General features: G+C 49.5%; 1 long non-coding RNA gene across 1 annotated transcript in view; it reads left to right on the forward strand.

Annotated features, from left to right (window-relative positions):
- Positions 1-10,222, forward strand: part of LOC112306074 (uncharacterized) — an 84,757-nt gene extending 74,535 nt beyond the window's left edge. Inside the window, exons 2-4 of the long non-coding RNA XR_002974898.4 lie at positions 8,569-8,664; positions 9,405-9,468; positions 9,865-10,222. This is a non-coding gene — a long non-coding RNA (uncharacterized lncRNA). The remainder of the gene's footprint in view (positions 1-8,568; positions 8,665-9,404; positions 9,469-9,864) is intronic.
- The last annotated feature ends 10,027 nt before the right edge of the window (positions 10,223-20,249 follow it).

The following is a 20,249-nucleotide window of genomic DNA, read 5'->3' on the forward strand; positions in this document are numbered from 1 at the left end:
GGGAGCTCCTGGGGACCTCCCTCCAATGTTTTCATCCTACCCCCGTTATCTCTGGTCTGAAGCACTTTGAAGGCCTCCGAAGCAAACTCAGTGTCTACAGCCTCTTCCCACATCAATCACTCCCAACCTGCCACCAAAATTCAGATCTGCATTAAAGTCGTCAATGGTGTCCTTTTTACCTCTAGGATAAAGTTGGAACTCCTGAGTAGGACAACCGATGTCCTACACATGCCAATCCTCGCTTGTCCTCAGCCTAGTCTGCTGCCAATCGCTCTTGCTTGAAACCCAGGCCTGCCGGAAACAGGAAGCCCTCAACACACCACGTCACACTTTGGAACACATATGCTGCCTTGCGTTTTCTACCTGCAAATTCTGGCTCATCTTTGAGAACTCTTTCCAATGGCACTTCCTCCCTCAGGGCCTTCACCTTCTGGTCAGTCCCCGTTTTCTGGGCTTGGGTATGGCTTCACATTCACCTCCTTGATCACGTACCCCAATATTCTCGGATGCCCGTTTCTACACCCACACACCCTGCTAACCCAACCAGTGGCTTCTTACGTACAACGCTAGCTTCTTACAAACACTCATGTTCCTAGTGCTTGGCTTAGTGTTCACATTGTGGACACTTCAGTATTTGTTAAAGAAGCTGTCAGCAGAGATGACGAGAACAGAAAGAAAGAAAATATGTTATGGTAAGACAGGCCCCTGTGACTCCATACCTCCCTGTCTTAGTGTAGTCGGGCTGCTATAACACAATGCCATCAATTGGGTGGGTTGTTAACAAAAGAAATTTATTTCTCACAATTTTGGAGGCTGGGAAGTGATATCCCACTTCCTCCTGAACAGCCTGCTTCTCTCTATGACCTCATGTGTTGGAGGAGGTGAGGGAGCTCTCTTGGGCCTCATTTTTATAAGGGCATTAATTCCATTCATGAGGACTCTGTCCTCATGACCTAATCACCCCTTCAAAACCCAATTTTCTAATACCATCACCTTGGGGGTGAGGATTCTAACATTTGAATTTGGAGGACACACACAGTTAGTCTATTGCACTCCCCAAGAGCTCCCATTGACTAACCACCCGCACTCAGGTAGAGAAGTTTTCTTAGCTTGTCCCGAAAGCAGGGCAAGAGGACAGGGGCTGAATAATTCCTGTGCTTTGTCGGGGGCTGGGCGTCGAGAATGACACCAGAGAAACTGACCACGGGTTGATGAAAAACAGGAGTGTGGCTCCCAGTTCATCAGAGCTGAGAGATTCTTAGCTCTCACCTAGTCTATACCTGTGATGTATAGATGAGCAGACTAAGGCCCAGAGAGGGGATGTGATTCATCCGAAGGAGTGACAGTTGTGTTTGTTACAAGGCAGATGGGGAGATAAAAGAAAGCAATGGCTGGACAGGGAAATAGATGGAGTCATAAGCAAAACTAGGTAAATTTAATCCAAAACACTGGTGACGTCTTTCCTCTCCTCGGTAGACATCTATTCCTTGAGTGTCCATAGAGTTCACAGCGTGTTTGCGTTGCTTTAGAAAGAACTTTTTTGCCATGTGCATGTTCCATAAACAAGGAAGGAGCTTGGTAGGTTTTATTGAAGATACAGCCATCCTTCAGATTTCTGGAAAATAGATTCAAAGGGATCAAAACAAGAGACAGACCAGGTCTGAGGCTATCAGAACAGAGAGGTGAGAGATGACAAAGTCAGGTCCAATACCAGGGCGGAGGGTACGGAGGGGTGGGGGGAAATGGTGAGGAAGAGAGAAGGCACTTGCTAGAAAAATATTTGGGAGGTAAAGAGTGTCTCTGAGGAGTGAACCAGAGTGGTCCAAAATAAGTGGACTTTATCATCTGAAGCTGCCTCGGAGAAGGGAAATTTTGGAGTATTCAACAGGAGGAGGGCAGTCTCTATCAAGAAATAGGATTCTGCGCCCTCCCCTCACCCAGCGAACAGATCCCACTGTGAGAACCCCCCTGAGGGAACAACTTGAAAACTGTTTCCTCCCTGGAAACAGATGATCTTTCCCTCCGCCACCTTCCCATCTGCCGCTCACTCCCAGGAGGGAGTGCCTGTGTGCCAGGGAAAGGGGGAGGTACAGCTTAAGTGTCCAAGTGCTGGGCCCTGGAGGTAAAAGGGCTCCACGACTTACTAGCTGTCCGACCTGCCCACCCCCAGCCCCGGCCTGTCGTTGTTTCCTCCCCGGTGCAGAGCCCTTTCGAGCTCTGCCATGTTTAGGGCTCACGGGGGGTGGGGGGGAGTGGGGGGGGGACGTGCGGGGTCTGTGCTGGGCTCTCATTCTCTCCCACTGACCCTGGGCCAGATTTTCTGGTCTCCCCCCACCGACTGCAGTTTCTACTCACTACCTGCCTGCCTTTCCAACCTCCAAATGAACCCCGATTAGAGAAGAAATCAGATTGTTTTTGACTCCAGCTTGATTTCCTCGTACAGACCTGTCCTGAGACCTGAGATGCTAGGGAGTGAACTAGAAGCAGGCTGCCCCACACCGAGGCTCTTACGTCTTATCCTTATGGTTCACACTGACAGCAGTAAAAATGATTGTCCTCCTTACTGCGGGAATTCCTCAGGTTTAGTCATAGGAATGAAGGAAATTCCAAGAGTAATTCAAATCAATTCACTACCTTAGTGTTTTACATATTTTTATGTTGGGCAATATGAAATTGTTGTTCTTTGACCATTCTGACCTACAAAAAGACAGATTCTTCTGGTCCAAGTTAATATTTAAACCACTGATGGAATTCCTACTAATGCAGATGGGCTGGGGAAAGAGTTGTTGGCCAAGAAACCAAATAGAGTTCTCTTTGGAGGGAACTATCTTTCCTCTGGGGAAATCCCTAAATGGAAGACTCGATAAAATCCTTTAATAAAAGATTTCCCTTAATGAGAAGACTAAAGGGAGCTGAAGCTGCTCCACTTAAGCAAGCTGGGAAGTTCTTCAGGTTTTTTGTTTGTTTGTTTGTTTGTTTCTGCTGTCTCAGACAGAGGTGGTTCACTTTTTGTTGCAGGGAGAGTAAGATTAGGGAAGCCTAGACCCCTGGAGAGCAGACCCTGGCGCTAAGGAAGAGACTGAAGAGTAATGGACTTAACCATGGCACTTGGGCTGGGAACATCAGGTGGAGAAATGCTCCACGGTCAGTTTGAAGGTGAATGGCTCTGTCTGCCATCTCCGCCCAGAGCCCGCGTTACTTACCGGCCTTGTGTTAGTGGTGTTTGGAGAGCGTCCAAGCCAGAGCCCATGTGCACAGGAGCAGAAAGGAAGGTCCCCTCAGGGTCAGGAGAGAAGGGGAGGGGCTCAGGCCCAAACCACCTCTTGAACAGAGGTGATGGGGGCACACCCAAATGCAGGCATCCTGTGGGACCTCCCAGAAATACTGCACAGCTGGGCAGGCGTAGGTGGTCCCGCAGTTTCATGTGTGGGACTTGAAGTCTGGAGGGTTTGGGGGCACGAGGAACGCTTCATTCTGAGAACCCACGTCACGTGCACCCTTGAGGCTGACTGTCCACACTAACACTCCTTTGCTCTTTCAAACAGCTCTTGCCCAGGAAAGTAGAAGTTCCAAATAACTGTGTTTCGGGAACTTTCTAGAAAAATCCATTCAAAGGAACCCCACATTGTTGGACTTCTCCATAGATCGCGTGTGTGGCTATTTTACACCCTCCCCCCTTGCCTCAAAACCCTCACAGCGCTGTCCGTGTTCGCCAATCCTAAACCCCAAAACTCTAATATCCTGAACTTTACCCAATCTGAACTAGCCCTCCAACCCTGCTGTATTGAAAGACCATCTTGCCCTAGCTGGTGTAGCTCAGTGGATTGAACACAGGCCTGGGAGCCAAAGTGTTGCTGGTTCGATTCCAGTCAGGGCACAAGCCTGGGTTGCAGGCTAGGTCTCCAGTAGGGGGCGTGTGAGAGGCAACCACACATTGATGTTTCCCTCCCTCTCTTTCTTCTTCCCTTCTCCTCTCTCTGAAAATAAATAAATACCATCTTAAAAAAAAAAAGGAAAACCATCTTAAACCCACCCCCAAAGCCTCATAAATGCTCCAACTTTGATACGTATTCTGAGGTGCTATTAAAACGATCAAGGTCGAGCTATCCTTGACCATGATGAGCCATGGACATGGTTTATCAGCAGGTTATGTGGTGGAATTTATTCAGAAGAGCTGTGGTAGATGCTGGGGGTACACAGGTCAACAAAACTCATCACAAGGAACTTATTCAATAATTGATCCTGATTTTTAAAACACAATTGTGGTAAGTACAACAAAAAAAGAAGGGCAGAGCCCCAAACAGGTGCCGCCGGACCCAACTCGTGGGAGCAGGGGTGTGTGGAGGAGCCACAAGGGCCGGGCCTGCACAGGAGCTTAGCCCTGCACTTTGCTGCATCACTCACTTTTCGTGGCGGGGCAGGGCAGGGTCTCAGGTTTCCGAATAGGGGCCTGAATTTATAAACTGAGAGACGTACACCCTAACCCAGAGTGAAGGGATTTCAGAAGCTGGCTGTGCACAGCAGCACCTTGATTAGGACAAGGAGAGGGCAAGGGACGGGGTGGGTGCTGCTGGGGAGTCAGGCAGCAGATGGGAGAGAGGACTGGAGGTGAGCCATTGAGAAGTGTGAGGAAGACGTACTCCAGAGCCCTCGCTGATGTGGCTCAGTAGCTTGGAGCATCGTCCCACACACCGAAAGGTTGGGGGCTCAATTTCTGGTCAGGGCACACACCCAGGTTATGGGTTCGGTCCCCGGTTGGGTTGCTTGTGGGAGGCAACCAATCGATTTCTCTCTCACATGGATGTTTCTCTCTCTCTCCCTCTTCCTCTTTCTCTAAAACCAATAAACACGTATTTTGAATTACTTTTAACAATGTAATTCAGAGACCTGGTTGGGGAATGAATGGCTGAGGGGGTTGGTTCTCAAAGCCAAGTTGGGGGCCTGTCCTGTCCTTCAAAGAAGACTTCACAGAATCCTGACCTGGCTGGTGCCGTGGGAGGAGGACTCTTGAAGAGGGGACAGACGTGTGCCTCCTGCTGTCCTGGGATGAGACATGGGAAGACAAGGGCAAGGGAGGGAGTGGTTTTTTTTAAGGGACCTTAAGTCAGGTCTAGAATCCAGACTCCAGATGATTATAAAGGTAGTGCCTGGTGCCCTGGAACCTGAGGCAGCTATCGCGATGGCATACCGCTCACCCCACCACACACTTACACGTGTAAGTAACCCTCCTGCCCCACTGCAAAGGAAGAGTGTATATAAGCGAGCCCACCAGCAAGATGAGGAGTTTAACAACTTCCCCAACAAAAAGCAGCAGAGCTGGACTTTAAACCCACATGCCTGATGCCAGAGATTTTGTGCACTCCTGGCTGTGGTGCTACCCGGCTCTGAGTGGGCAGGGGGAGGGGGATTGGGGCAGATCTGAAAATCCCCAGAACAGTGCCATAGCAAAGAGAGGGCTCGCCAGCAGGGAGAGGCAGGAAAACAGACTGAGAGCTGACCTTTATGCACCTCCCCTCCCCCTCAGGGGTAAAAGAAGTGGGAGAAAATGTAATTCTTTCCTCTCTGTTATCCCCACCCTTCATCTGCAGGACCGGGACTGAGTGAGCTATCTCACTCCTTAGGAATTAGATCCTTAAAGGGGCCTCCAAACTTGGAAGCATTATTGAATTCCTATCCCAGATGACTCATCAGGGCCCTAGGATAGTCAAAGTCCAAGGTGCTGAATGCTAATTTGTTGAACTTTTGAGCTTTGAAATGAATGACAATACATCACTGTTCCTACGGAGGCAATCTCCCAAATGTCTGTCTACACACACACACACACACACACACACACACACACACCCAAGAATTCTGGGAGTAATGATCAGGGGGATAAGAAGTCTCCTGGCCTCTGGGAGGAGCAGGCTTCTATCTCTGAAATACAAGTTTGGTTCAGGATTTCCAACCAGCCCCTTGTTTTCCTCTCCTGGGGACATCGGGTCTTCAGGCAATTGTCGGATGAGCGGTTGCCTGCCTCAAAAACAGATGTCCCGGGCCACCAGCAGCATGACATGTAGGCACAGCTAACCGCTCCTAAAGAACGGAATGAACAGCATTGGGGCCCAGTGAGGATAAAACCATGAAACATACCTAAATCTCCCTTCGTTCCTGTCTGTGCCGCTTAAGTCACAACACAGAAGCTTGCTTAGAACTAGACAGTGGCTCTCCCGAGGAGTCTCGCTCCATTTTACCCCGTTTCCTTAAACACTGGCTTCTCCCAGGACTGCAGGGGCGTGGAGGGCGGCTCACAGCTCACCTGGCCTGGCCTGGCCCCGGCAGGCTGCGTCCCTGGAGAGCTGACATTCTTAACAAGTACAGCAGCTCATCCGATCAGGTTATTTGACACAGAAGAGGAGAGAAACTTCTGAGACACAGTAGGCTTTCTATGGAGACAAAGAGCCTTTTGTGCTTTGTGATCTGACTCTAATTTGGTCAGTGTTTTTGCCTCAGTCTACAAGTGACCTCTAAGAGGAGCTGACGTTTGCACAGGTCCACCTTGTCCATGTCAACAGCTTCCTCCTGTTTTAAAACACAGCCTCAGATTGTATCTTCTAGCTACCTGCCTGCTGACTACACATTGCCCAATTAGGGAGACACTTGTCGTCAGCCCCGCCGAAGGGAGGGACCTGCACCCCTCAAAGGGGACTCAGGGCACAGGAGCAGGATCCAGGGACACGCGGGCATGGGCCATGCTGGCAGCTAGAAACCCCTTCTTTTCCACCCCACCCCCTTTTGCAAGAACGTCCTGAGCTGACCCCCAGACATGCAGGGCTGGTTTTCTGGGTCATTGTTTAAGTCTCTGCTCTGCCTTGGTCTCCCCGCTTGCATTTGACATACCCATGCAAGCGTATGAACAGGCTTGCTTCCGTTCTGGTTGTTTTCTGTTCGTCGCCACCCAGCTTGCCTCATCCCACGCCCCTTCAGCTCCTACTCCATGTCCAGCTCCTTAGAGCAGGTCCCCCAACCTGGACCTGAGTCCATGGGGATTCAGCACTTCCTTACACGCCAAACGCCCCTTCACTGGATTGCCCCCTGAGTCTTCACTCGCAAGGGTTAGAGGAGGTCCTTCAAATCACGTGATTGAACTTAGTAAGCAGATTTTCCTGAGTTCGCTCAGAGTAGAATGTTCCACAGTGAGGACCATGGAACAAAGCACCGGGTTTTCCTTACGTGCTTGTGAAAATGCGGATTCCTGGGCCGCACTCCAGACTTCCTCAGGCAGCACTCCTTGGAGGTGAAACCAAGGAAACTGAATTTGTAAAACACACACGGTGTGTCTAAAGCCTACTGAATGTGGGGACAGGCAGGGCAGAACGCGGTGAAGACTGTATCTCGGGAAGCCTACCCTGTTGAGGAAGTGAAAAGCGGACGTAACTGAAGCAGACAGCAGTTCCTGCTACTTCCTCAGCGGGGATGCTGGGGGGCCCTTCCCTGCCTCAGGGCTCCCATCTCGACGGTCCCTGGCTTCCAAGTCATAGGCGGTTGCCAGCATAGGTGTGTGATTTTCTGCTGCTGAGAAAGAATTATTTCCCGTACATCATTGATTCATTCATCCCAACACTTACTAAATCCTTATTGTTTTAAGCTCCTGCTTCACTCCTAGAGCAAAAAAAAGGGGGGGGGGTGAGGATTGGAGTTTCTCTTGTCAAAACTTCTCATTTTATAGAGAAAACCCCCCAGAAGTCCAGAAAAGGAAATGACTTACCCCTAGTCATATAACCCTAGGGACAGACCAGGTCTCGTGGCTTCCAGGACTGGGAAGAAGGATTGGTTCAGAATTGGGGCTCATGACTCAGAAACCTGGGTTCAAAACCAGGCTTTGGCAACAAGCTTGGTACCTAAAGCCTCCATACCTCAGTTTCCTCATCTGTGACCGGGACAGTAACTTACCTGTGACGTAAGTTTGCTGGGGGCGTTAATGAGCCCATGTCCCTGAGAGCGAGCCGCGGCCTGGCTATGCAGAGCCTCGGTCAGTGTCATTCTGGGTCAGCTCGGGCCCCAAAGGGCACCTGGCTCGCAGCTCTCTGCCTGAGCCTTCTCTCGGCTGGGCCCTGTCACGGGCTAATTATAATTCATGCCGTTTTCAAGTGCAGAGCCAAATCCAGACCTGCACCCAGGCTCCCTGTGAAATCCAGCTACCACTGTCCCCACGCAGTTTTCTAAGACCAGGCATTTGGAGCACAGCCAGGCCAAGAACCTGTCTCTGTGTCCACGTGGAAAATAATGTCAAGAATCAAGGGATGAGCCCTGGCCGGTGCGGCTCAGGTGGTTGGAGCATCCTCCAGTACACGGAAAAGTTGTGGGCTCCATCCCCAATCCAGGCACAGACAACCCGTAGGTCTGGGTGTGTACGAGAGGCAACCCATCAATGTTTCTCTCTCTCTCTCCCTGCCACCCCTCCCATCCTTTCTCTCTAAAAGCAATGAAAAAATGTCCTCCAGTGAGGATAAAAACAGAAAAAGAATCGAGGCACAAGTTCATGTCCTGACCACTGCTTTCTTTTCTCTCATCATTCCCATGTTGCAGATGAAGAAGAACCCTTTGAACTGCGGACAAGTCGTCAATCCAATCTTCCATTGTACGGGACATCTGTAGAAAACCAGAACGTTTCTTCCCTGGGAGGTGAGCCTCAGAGATTCGTAGCTGAATTTCCATGTCTGGTTCTAACCATATCCATGCCAGGCTAACGTTATTCACGTAGGCAGAGAAGCCAGAGGTGACAGATGAGGCCACTGCAGCCCAGCCCTCTGAGAGACAGGCTGGCAGGAGACCGTTCTCAGGGACAAGGGCCCTGGGCATAGGGGTTCGTCACACAGCCCGGGAGGCTCTGCACCTGGCACCTGCCACCCAGGCCCACACAGACACAGGACCAGCTGCAGTAGCCTGGCTCAGACCAGCCTCTGGCATCTAAATACACAGAATTCTGATCGCTGAGCAAACACAGACAGCCCTCAGCATAGAACCTAAAGTCAGAGAGCTGCGGAGAAGCAAAGGATGACCTCGGGAGACTCTCATTCGGGCTCAAAGCCACTGAGCAGACAAAGAAACTGTGAATTTTGAGATCAACACAAGAGCCCCCAGTCTATCTTCCTGGGGCCAGATCAGGCTGGGGCTAGAGGTGAACCAGCGTGAGGCTCTAAAATTGGTCTCCCAGGCCGGCAGAACTGTGTAGCCAGCGGGTGGCTAGCGAATCTGAGCCAGCAGATCAGGCAATTCAAATTCAGAATATCCCCCATTGAAATATTGCATGCTTCTTACCTAAGTTAGTTGCAATTATTTACACAATCACTCTATGTCATTACTTAATGACCTTCGTGTACAGCACTTTTGGCTATAGACTTATCCAAGCAACTTGTCCCTAGGAACTCGATGATTCAGGAAGAAGAAAGACGGGGCCTCCAGGAAGCCCATGTGCTCCTCGCCAAGGTGAGTGTGGCCCTAACCCTTGACCGGCCACGGGAGAGTCATCCGTCCACTGTGAATATCGCCGGCACTTCTGGCGCACACACGTCTCGCCTGTCTGCGGCTGGGACACGGCTGCTCGAACAGCAGCAAAACCTTAATGTTGTTGACATTCTCGATTCCTGTTCTTATCAAAGCAGTACACGCCCACAGTTTTTACATTTAAAGGGCATCACAAGCCCTGCGATAAAGAAGGGGGTCCCTGGACGCCTTCTCCTTACCACTGAGCCTCGGCCCCCAGAGGTGGAGCTTGGAGGTCTTCTTCTGGACCTTACCTCTGTATTTTGAAATGATACACGTACATAGCTTTTTAAATTTTTTACAACTTTAAATATCACTTACTGATTTCCTCTTACACAGGACTGGACTCCAGCTGTCTTCGGCCAACATCACCCCCAACCTGCCTTCACTCTCCCACCTGAACTCCTGCGCCCCCATCCCAGGATGGTTATGTCACAACTTCTGGCCCAATCAGCACTTAATGGTTATGTTATTCACAACCATGTGACTACAGCTCAGGGCTGGGCCCTGTAATACACCATGGTTACATTTCATTTCTACTGCAACATACTGTTTTTCCGGAGGTAATAAGTATACCCCTTCTGTTTGCATAGTTTTCTATCTACCTAACACTTAATCAAATTCTCCAAAAAAAGCTACAGAATTCCTCTTATGTAGACAAGAACATTAGGTAGTGTATCTGGGTTTTTTTTTTTTCTTTTTGTTTCTTTGGCACTATCCCCCCTGAAGCCTTCTGTCCCCGTGGCCTGCCCAGAAGGGCAGCCCTCCAGCCTGGCTCCACCCACCTGGGCACCTTCCACGCACTGTGGAGAATTCGGGAATTCCTGGTGACTCTCTCTTCTGCAGGATCCCCTGTTCCTTGAATCCCAAATCATTTTTCTTGGTTTGCTTCTTCTTTGGATTGAGTTTCTCAAGAAACGGTACGTGGGAAATACATATTTTTGAGAGCTCGTTTATCTGAAGTTGTCTTCAGAATGCCATAGGACTATACCCCAGGGGACTGTATTTAGAGTTCTAGGACAGAAGTCATATCCCCTAAGCAGGTTAAGGACGAGCTCCACCATTTTCCAGCTTCCACCTGGACAGCTGAACACTGAGCTCTCACTCTCTGTATGGAAACTTCTGTTCCCCCCCCCCCCCCCCCCGTAGGCAGCGTTAGCATCTTCGCTCTGCCCTCAGCCCTGAAAAGACGTGCTGATGTGCCTGGTGGAGAGTGTTTCTCCTTTGCCGTGTGCAGCACACGCAGACCCTGACGCCTGTCTTTCAGGCCTGAGCTTTTACTTAAACGACGCCTTTGACAAACCCTTCTCTCCATTTGCCTCATTGTCACGTGGAATTTAGTAGGATGTGGGGCCTGCAGATGGATCGTGGTCTCTTCTTATCTTTTTCACTTATTTTATTTCTTTGTATTGTTATTCCCCAGAGCAGGTATCTTTAGATATCCCTGTTTGTGACTCTCCAGTTCTGGGTGAGTGGAGGATAAATGGCGATGGTCTGACATTCACGCTCCTCGTGGAGGAACAGGAGGCTCACCCCACGCAGACAGTCCTGCGTGGCACCTAAGAGACACCTGTTGGTAGGTAGTGATCAGAGACGTCATGGGCTCCTCCCACACAGGAGACATACCCCACGCGGGCCCAGAGGGGAAGCAGTCTCCTCCCAAATCTTTCCTCAGGCGCTGTGCACACCTCCCGCTGAGACAGCTTCCAAGTCCAAGGTTAGGAAGAGAGACAAAGGCCGTTACACTCGCAGAGCGAGAACAAACAACAGGTCCATTTCCCAGTGTTCTTCCTATTAATCAAAGCAAGGGCAGCGCCTGCCTTTACCTTCTCTGTATCATACTCCAGTCAAGAGGGCTTCCCGGCTCCCTCCATTTCTCCTGATTTTGCTGAACTTTCCAGCTGGCGAGCCCACGAGCAGGTAGGGTCCCGCCCGGGGAGAGAAGGCACTGGACTCTCCTCAGGAGACGGGTGGGCCAGGCCAGCCAGGCCCTTTTCAACTCAGGAGCAAGAGCAGCACACCTCACCCCCTCCAGGGGGCAGGCCCAGGCTTCCTGCCCCACTTGCCTCCTTCATGGGTTGTTGCCAGGAATTTCAATGAAATAATTTATGTGAGTAAATATGCTCTCTCTCTCTCTCTCTTTTGCTGAGAGGTTGTTTCCTTTTGTAAACTTTTGAGGTGCAACCTGTTTACAAAAAGGTACACAACTCGCAGCGACCTAATCCCAAGTGAACAGGCTCTTGTGACGCCCTCCTGGGATCAGAAGCAGGCCGACACCAGGACCCCACATCCAGCGTTAGGCCGTCTCCCCACCACGAGCCTCGCCGATAACCACTCTCTGACCCCACAGGTCGGTTTGCCTATTTTCTCCTCGAAGTAAATAAATCATATAACACACAGTAATCTGCTGGGTCTGGGTTCTTTTGTTCAGCACTATATTGGTGAGACCCACCCATGCTGCGTGCAAAGCTGTCTTTCTGAGTGATTTTCAACTGTAAAGCAATAGACAAAATTAGGCTTCGGCTGAGCAATTCAAATGCCATTTGGGGCAATTCTTTCCTCCACTTGTCTTAAAAGCTACCAACAGAGAGAAGAATTATTTGTATTTGAAACACATTCACATAATGGATCTAAAATCCTTCCTTTTATGAAAAAGAAATGACAAGGGATCCATAATTCGTCTATTTTCTTCATAGCTTGTCAAATTCTCCGGTGTCTAATGGCTTTTGTCTGAATGTCTTCTCTGCCAGCTCCATCGCCACAGGTATCAGGGAGGGACCCCTTTCTGAAGGTAGAACCGCCCCCCAAATGAGCACCCTCTGATTACCCTAAGAGCAGAGAGGAGGACAGCGACAGTATCCAATCTTAGATGTTACTTTTATCTATATTTATGCATTATGTAAATTAGCAAGGCCACGCTGTCCATCTCCAGGGGAAATATGAACAATTAAACCGAATGCAAATAGGGTTACTACCTGCTCACACAAGAGCCTATCACCTGGCATAATTATGAGATCACTAAAATTAATGAAACTTACTTAGCTAATGAAATAGCCTGTGGCTTGGATCACATACCAATGAAATTCATTAACTTCTAATGGTGGAAGGAGGAAAGCCAAATTGAACTTTACATGTTAACGTTCTCTCAAACAAAGCAAAATCAAGCCAACAGCAAGAAACAGAGATATTTGGAAACTTAGCGAACTGCCAATGGTTCTTCTCTCTTTGCCCTCGCATTACGCACTGTGCCTGATCCTCGTTCACAGTCCGATTCTCCATTGACAGAGAGCCCACAGAAGCTCTTCAAATCTCTGTAGAGGGGGATATGGTTATCACCTAAACCATAGCAGTTTTTCAGCATAGGACGCAGCTGGCTGAGCACAGGGCCTGGCTGCTGTGTCTGTACATCTGGGGGATCCTCGCAGGACAATCCCCGCTCTTGTGCCAGGCCCTGGTTGCTTCGTGACCCAATTCCTACTCCCCTTTACCACAGTAGCTGTAGAAGTCCGTGCATCCTGATGGCGAAGACACCAGCTCGATGACTTCCTTTCGTGAAGCAGAAATCCCAGCCAGTGGCCGCATCGGAGGGAATGAGAACCCAGTGGCCCTGACTAGAAAGCCGACAGGGGCACGGCAAGCACACGCTCGGCTGCCCGGCCCCACAGACGGTGGTGTCGCCCCGCAGATGCAGCAGTGCCATTTGCAAACGGGAAACCGGCTCCGAGCCCAGCCACTAGTCCGTCGAAGGCACAGGTGACTGTGTGCGCCACTCGTGTGGGGCCAGGTTGCTTTGAGAGGAGAAGAAGGGAAGATGAGGGGGATGAAGTGCTCCAGAGAAAATCAGAGGAGAAAGAAAGAGAATGGCTCTCCTGGAGGAGTTATAAAGGGACGTCTACACAGTCGCCTCAGGGAAACCGCCCTCTCACCCATTTCAAGAACAGATGGTACGCGAGAGATGAATGCATGTTGGAGTTAACCCACGGTCTTTTTAATGACTTCTTATTGTTTTGCGTTGCAGCGTGCCGGTGGTCCTTTGAATGCGTGTGAAGAATGCCTCTCAGATGATGACTTCTAAGCAGTCTTCGACATTCCTTCCCGAGCACCGTCATTGGCTTCCTCCTCCTAGAACAAGGCCCCCACCCAACACTCAGCCAGCGATTCTCTCTACTGGCACAACGCAAGCCCGTCTGCTGAGTGTAAGGGACCCTCCACCACCAGCACCGCCTCCCTCCAGCTTCCTCTTACCCGCTACTTCCCAACAAAACTTTCCGGGGGGTCCTTCACTGAGCCCCCTGCAGAACCTGCTTGGTACTGCGCTTACTCGGTTCTGCTCTGCTCCCCTCCTCGATTCTGCTGAGTTCTGATGACCCATCACATTTCAGGTAGGATCTCTGGCCAGTGCACTCCTGGGGCCAGGCGGACTTGGCAGGAGAAGGGACTTCGTGTTCTGGGAACCAGACTGGACCTAGGCAGATGTTCATTCAGGGTGCGCAGAGAAAAAATCCAAATCCTAGCCCTGGCCGGTGTGGCTCAGTGGGTTGGGCATCATCCCTCGAAGTGAAAGGTTGCTGATTTGATTCCCGGTCAGGGCACCTCCTTGGGTTGCAGGTTCTTGCCCTGGTCTGGACATATCCAAGAGGCAATCGATGGATGTTTCTCTCTCGTGTCAATGTTTCTCTCCCTTTCTCCTTCCCTTTCTCTTTCTCTAAAAATAAAGAAACAAAATCTTTAAAAGAAGATCCAAATCCTAGCCTATGAGGAACCCGAGGATGGAGGAACCTGAGAAGTGGCACTAAGCTTCAGATCCAAAGGGCAGAGGGGGTACACCCCCTGGACACATCATGGGACTACAACCTCCATCCCCTCCCCTGTGGGGCAGCGATGGCCATGAGGCTGGCCCCGGCAAACGAAATGAGAGTGGAGTGACAATTCTGAACAGCGTCATCGCTCTGCACCGTTTTCCTTTGTTTCACGGAACGTTAGCATGTACCATTTGACTCGAATTCCTTTCTCCCTCTAATCGCAGCTGACACATGTATAGGTCACTCCTGGCCACAAACTATTTCCAAGACTTTTCACTTTGTTTAGTAATCCCATACTGGTGCCGAGTGACAGTGTCTGAGGGGTACACCCATGTGGCAAGCAGCTCTGAGTTCTTGGCTGGATTTTGTGACGGGAAGTGACATGCACCTCTTTTTGTTTCATTTAAATAAACTTTTTACTTTAGAATACTATTCAACTTACAGAAAAGTTGCGAAGAGAGTTTATTGAGCCTCCACATGTGCCTCCCCCGGTCTCTCCTATTGTTAACATCTTACGTTAACACGCCCCATTCGTCACAACTAAGGAGCCAACCTTGGCACGTTACTATGAACTAAATGCCACCTGCTCTCAGGATTTCACTAGCTTTCCCTTAATGTCCTTTTTCTCTTCCGGGGTCCCATCCCCAAAGCCACATTTGGTTGTCCTGGCTCTTTTGCCATCCTCTGGGCCACGACTCTTTCTGAGACTTCCCTTGTTTTTGACGATCTTGATGGGTTTGAAGAGTCCCGATCAGGAATTTTGTGGAATGTGCTTTAATTTGGGTCTGTCTGGCGTTTTCCTCATGTTAGACTGGGACTGTGGGGTTTGTGAGGAGGACCAGAGAGGTGAAGCAGCCTACGCATCACACCATAGCAAGGCTACGTGCCACCAACGTGACTTATTGCCAGTGAGGGTCATTACTGGTCTGGTGGGGTGTTTGCCAGACTTCCCCGCTGTGAAATTGCTTTCCACACTCTTGGGAGGGAGTCGCTGAGCCTAGCACACCTCCTTGAGGGAGGAGTACTTATGTATAGTGTTTGGAATTCTTCTACGCAAGAGCGTGGTGTCTTGTCCCTTGTGCCACTGGAACGGAAGTTCCGGCTGCCAGGGCCGGCGTTGCCACGCTCTCTCTTCCCACTGCTGTGAGGACCATTAGTGGTGGTTCCATAGCCAGGGCCCGAAGGGAGGACAATGATGGCGTGGAGCAGTGTCCCCAGCTGACCTGCGACAACCTGTCAGGTGAACCAGAAAGGGACCTTTATGTTCTAGGCTGTTGAGGTTACAGCACAATCGCAGAGCCTTTTCTTTCTCAGAGAAGGATCAGGGGAGGTTGGATCTAACAGGCAGGAGTCAGGAAGGATGGGCGGTGCACCGACTATGGCTGAAGACTGGCGAGGACATTGCAGGTCTGCTCAGGTGGGATGTGACTTGGGAGCCAGATGTGACTTGGGGGCCAGATGGCACTAAAACCCCCACCAGAGGGTGAAGCTCTCCCTTCTGGGTCTCTCCTAGCCACTGCAACATACATGGGTTTTGTCATTCTGTAACAGGGTGCAGCCAAGGGGGAGTCCAAATAGGGATTTGTAATGGGGTCGAGAACTTGGTGTCCAGGAAATATTAGGAAAAAATATATGGAAAAAAATATATATAGGATGTCCTCACCCCCACACCTGAGCTGGGGGATGGGACGCATGGAGCAGGGCCATTGAGAGTTGTTTTGAATAGCAACTGTTTTGCAGCTAACCTCTAGAATGGTCATTTAACTTATCTGTAACCTTTAACGGGTTTCATAGATACGTTAAACAGCTGTGGCCATGCTTTGAGCCAGGGGGATGGGAATGACTTCAACCCATTGTGTAACTGGGAGGCAATTCCCCCTGGTTACAGAGCCTGTGTAGGAGCTTGGAGATGATTGGCTCCACACCACAGGCCCACACCTGCCCGGACTTACTATGGCAGCCCAGTAAAGCTGGAAAAAATACAGGAATTCTGGCATCTGTGGCCAATTGTGGGAGGAGTCGGAAGTGGTGCGGCAGAAGAAGATGGGCGCTAGGATTTAAACCCAGGCGGGCAGCCACACGGCGTCTTTTTGGGATCAGGCGGCTTGGGCAGAGAAGAACCACAGACTTCTATTTCTTTTTCTGAGATACGGTACCCCAGACCGGGCAGAGGAGGAAGGAAGGACTGTGAGTTTGTGGGTATTCTAAAGGACTTTGGGATCTCAGTGAAGACATTAGGTTATTACTCTTAAGTTTATACAACTCTTTAAATAAATAATCCCTTTTTCTTTTCACCAGTCTCTGGCATTGAGAGACATCTTTCCCTGGTGGTGGGCAAGGCGAACCTAGTACAGGGTGGGAGACCCCCGGAGCACAAGGGTGGGTCCATTCGGTGATAGTGTATTGTTCACCCCGGCCCCCGGGTCTGTTCTGTAACAACTCTCCAAATCCCAAATCAAATCATCATCTCCCCCCACTCATAGCCAAATTTTCCCTGCTTAGTATTTCTGTATGTAGCTGTCTGCCCTTTAGGGTCTTCTCTTTGAAATCTCAGTGTTGTTGATTTGATTTCTCTCATGATCAATTGCTTGTAAAGGTTCTACCCCACCCTGTTACATTGATCCTCAACTTCTCATTCTCGTGGCCACTTCTGTAGCTCAGACCTTCGTCACCCTCTGTCTGGACCACTGTGATAGACCCAAATTCATGTCCTGGTCTCCCTTCACTCTCCCCTTTTTTACTTCCAGGCATCTATAGATACCTGGCAACAAATCAAAGACTGCAACTATTTCTGCTGTGTCAGCTACTGTCTTCTCGGTCTGGCAGTCATAGTCTTGCACAGTTTGGTCCCAGTCTTCCGCCCAGGCTCATGTCCACTTAGTTCCCCACATCCAGCCTACACCCCTGACATGCCTGATGGACTCATTTCCCAAGGCCTTATTTTTCTCTGTAAGAGTGTCCCTCTGCCTGTACGCCTCACCCTCTTTTCTCCTTCACCAATGGCAAATTCTGGTGCCCTCCAAGTCTTGGCTCAAGTATCGTCTCCTCTATGAAATATTTACTGACTCTTTTTTCATTCCAGACAGAATTAATCATTTCCCCCTCCTTTTGCAATTTAGAGAAACTATATTCATCCTTCGAGGTTTGATTCAAAATTCACCTTTTATTAACAGTTCTCTCTTTTTTTTCACCCTGCCCTCCCTCCCTCACTCCCCCTCTGTCACTTTCTTTCTAACTTGCCATAAAAAATAAGTTGACTCCTGTACTTTTAGTAGAAATACAACAAAGAAGACATGGTCCTTGTCCTCAAGCTGTATCTGGTCTATCAGAGGGGATGGACGCATAACCGAGTAAGAGCCAGCTCCCTTCAGAAGGAACCGTCAGCCTCCTCGGGTGCTGTCACTCCTACACCGTTGACCTTCAGGGGGACGCTGTAGGCATTTTAGACCCATAACTAAGTCTCTGAGGCACGAAATAGCAGAAACAAGACTTTCCCCTTTACGGTCAAGTCCAAACCAATGTGGAAGTGAGAAGTTTCAGTACAAAACTGTTGGATTTTTGTCTTAATGTTAGTACAGTCGCAGATTTTAGCCTGTCCTTTCAAGGATGGCACTTGCCTGACGTCCGTAGCTGGGCCCGTGATTCAGCTGCCTCATGCGTGTACTGAGTAGACAGCATGTCGGCACACTGCCTTTTGATCTGGTAAAACAGAGGGGGTCATAGGTCTCCCGGGTATCGTATCTCTCCTGAAAGTATCTGTACAGATAAGTTTGGACGCAATCACCTCGCGACCTGCCAGACCGGTGGGGCTGCTCTTTGCTGACGCTTGCGTTGCCAGCTGCTGCTTGGCGGACTCTGGCAGGGAGAGGACAGCACTCTCCAGCCAGTCTCTCACTCGGCCGCCTGCCTCCAGACGTTCTGCTTCCAACAGTCCCGTTCTCTCTGGAGCACTAACCGCGCTCCCTCATGGGCTGCGAAGCCACATGGCAGTTGGGTCATTCTGGGGGCTGTTAAGACACATGTGCTTCCTGACTCTTTTGCCAGGTCCCCACGGAATCCAGGCTGTGTTTTGCTGTCAGCACGACTACATTCTAACAGCTCACAGCACCTTTGGGGTGCCGGACGGGATGTAACACAACAGCTGTCCCCAGATACGTCTTGCCTCAGCCTCATGGGCCACTTGCTCTCTGAGGGCTCCCGTGGTGGGTGCTGAGTGAAAGCTCAGCCTCTAAAAGGAGCCTCATGAAAGGCTGAAGTTCAACGTGGGCTTTCTAATGTCTGTGCGGGAGCCAGTGTTATAAAGCTGCTTGAGAATGGAAGCAAGGGAATAGAATCTGCTGACATGTCGAAGGTTTGCCAATTGTTTGTGTGGGACGAATGACACCCACCATTAACAGAAGGGTGTGTGGGGGTCATACCTGTGTGGAGAACCTTCTAGTCAGGTCGTGGTGCAGTTTAGGTGGGAAGTCCTTGGGCCGCTGGCAAGGACCTGCCATACAGCAGGATGTTCACATACAGGGGAAACTGAGGACAGGGAGGCTCTGGCCTGTTTTTGGATCAAACGAGTGTGAAAGATTAAAGAACATGCACGAGACAGAAATCAGCGATGCTTCAGCAGAAGCGAGTAGTGCAAGTTGAAAGTTCTGAGTCAGTCAGTCCCTAAACTTCCAACGGATGTAGGAAGGAAGTTTAAGCTGATCTTATCAGAGCCATAAAGGGCAGGCTGGCCCAGCTGTCTCTGGGGAACACCTGCTTACAGAAAGTGCTGCTGATTAATGGGAGGGAGGGGGTTGGGGAAGGGAAGAACAGTGAAGCGGACTAGTGAGTACATAAAGGAAAATACTGGAGCAGAAATACCAAAATGTTGGGTAATGGGACTACAATTCTTTTTCTTCTCTTTTCTAGTTTTCTAGTTTTTCTCAATATTCTTATAATGAGAATGTATTGATTTTATGATTTTAAAGTATTAAAATAGCCCTGCCTCAGTGGCTCAGTTGGTTGGAGTATCATTCTATACACCAAAATATTTCAGGTTTGATCCCCAGTCAGGGATCCCCGTGGGGGTGCATGCAGAAGTCAACCGGTCGATGCTTCTCTCTCTCTCTCTCTCTCTCTCTGTCTCCCTTCCTATCTCTCTAAAAAAAGAAATCAACAAATATATCCTCAGATGAGGATCGTAAAAAATTCAAAAGCACTAACATAAACCGTTGTGTTTTTATATTTTATTTATGATTTAAAAATTCCTATTATATTTTCTTGTTGATGCAATTACAAGCCGTTGTTGATGGCGGTTTCCACACACAACTTCTCCCTACACATGCAGTTCCCGTGACTCATCCCGTTCTCACCACTCCACCGCAGTCCCACAAACAGTAATGGCTTTTCCAATGTCTCTCCTGCGTTAAATCGTCTGAACGGATTTATTGGGCTCGGGACAGCGTTTCAGGGATAAAGGTCCCCAATGAATAAGTGCAAGTTGAGGAGTCCTGCATCTTTGTCAGTTGATGCTATCCTGATATGTTTAGACTACGGCATACTTGTGGTTGGAGGCTAAGGTTAATTGTTAAAAAGTTAATTGTTATTGCGGCAATAAGAGATAACTCTGTCTCCTCGGGAGAGACGAATGAACTTGGGAAAGTTCAGTGAGAACAGATCAGAGAGGGAGCGTATTTATCTCTGTGTGACTTTCCATATCAAGCAGAACAAGACCGTGAAGGGCAAGGACTCTGCATCGAATAGCCCGTGGGCATTCTTACAGAGGTTGCATAATAAGTTCTTTTCTTGGTAACAGCCAGCAGACTCTTGTGGCAGAAACACATGTTCATCAGCTTCATTGTTTTCTCTATTTTGTATTATCTGAGTCTTCTTTTAATTTCTCTTTTCTTCTTTTTCTTTACTCTTTAAAAGTTTTTATTATTATTA

Source organism: Desmodus rotundus, chromosome 10, assembly GCF_022682495.2.
Source record: "Desmodus rotundus isolate HL8 chromosome 10, HLdesRot8A.1, whole genome shotgun sequence".
Lineage (NCBI taxonomy): Eukaryota > Metazoa > Chordata > Mammalia > Chiroptera > Phyllostomidae > Desmodus > Desmodus rotundus.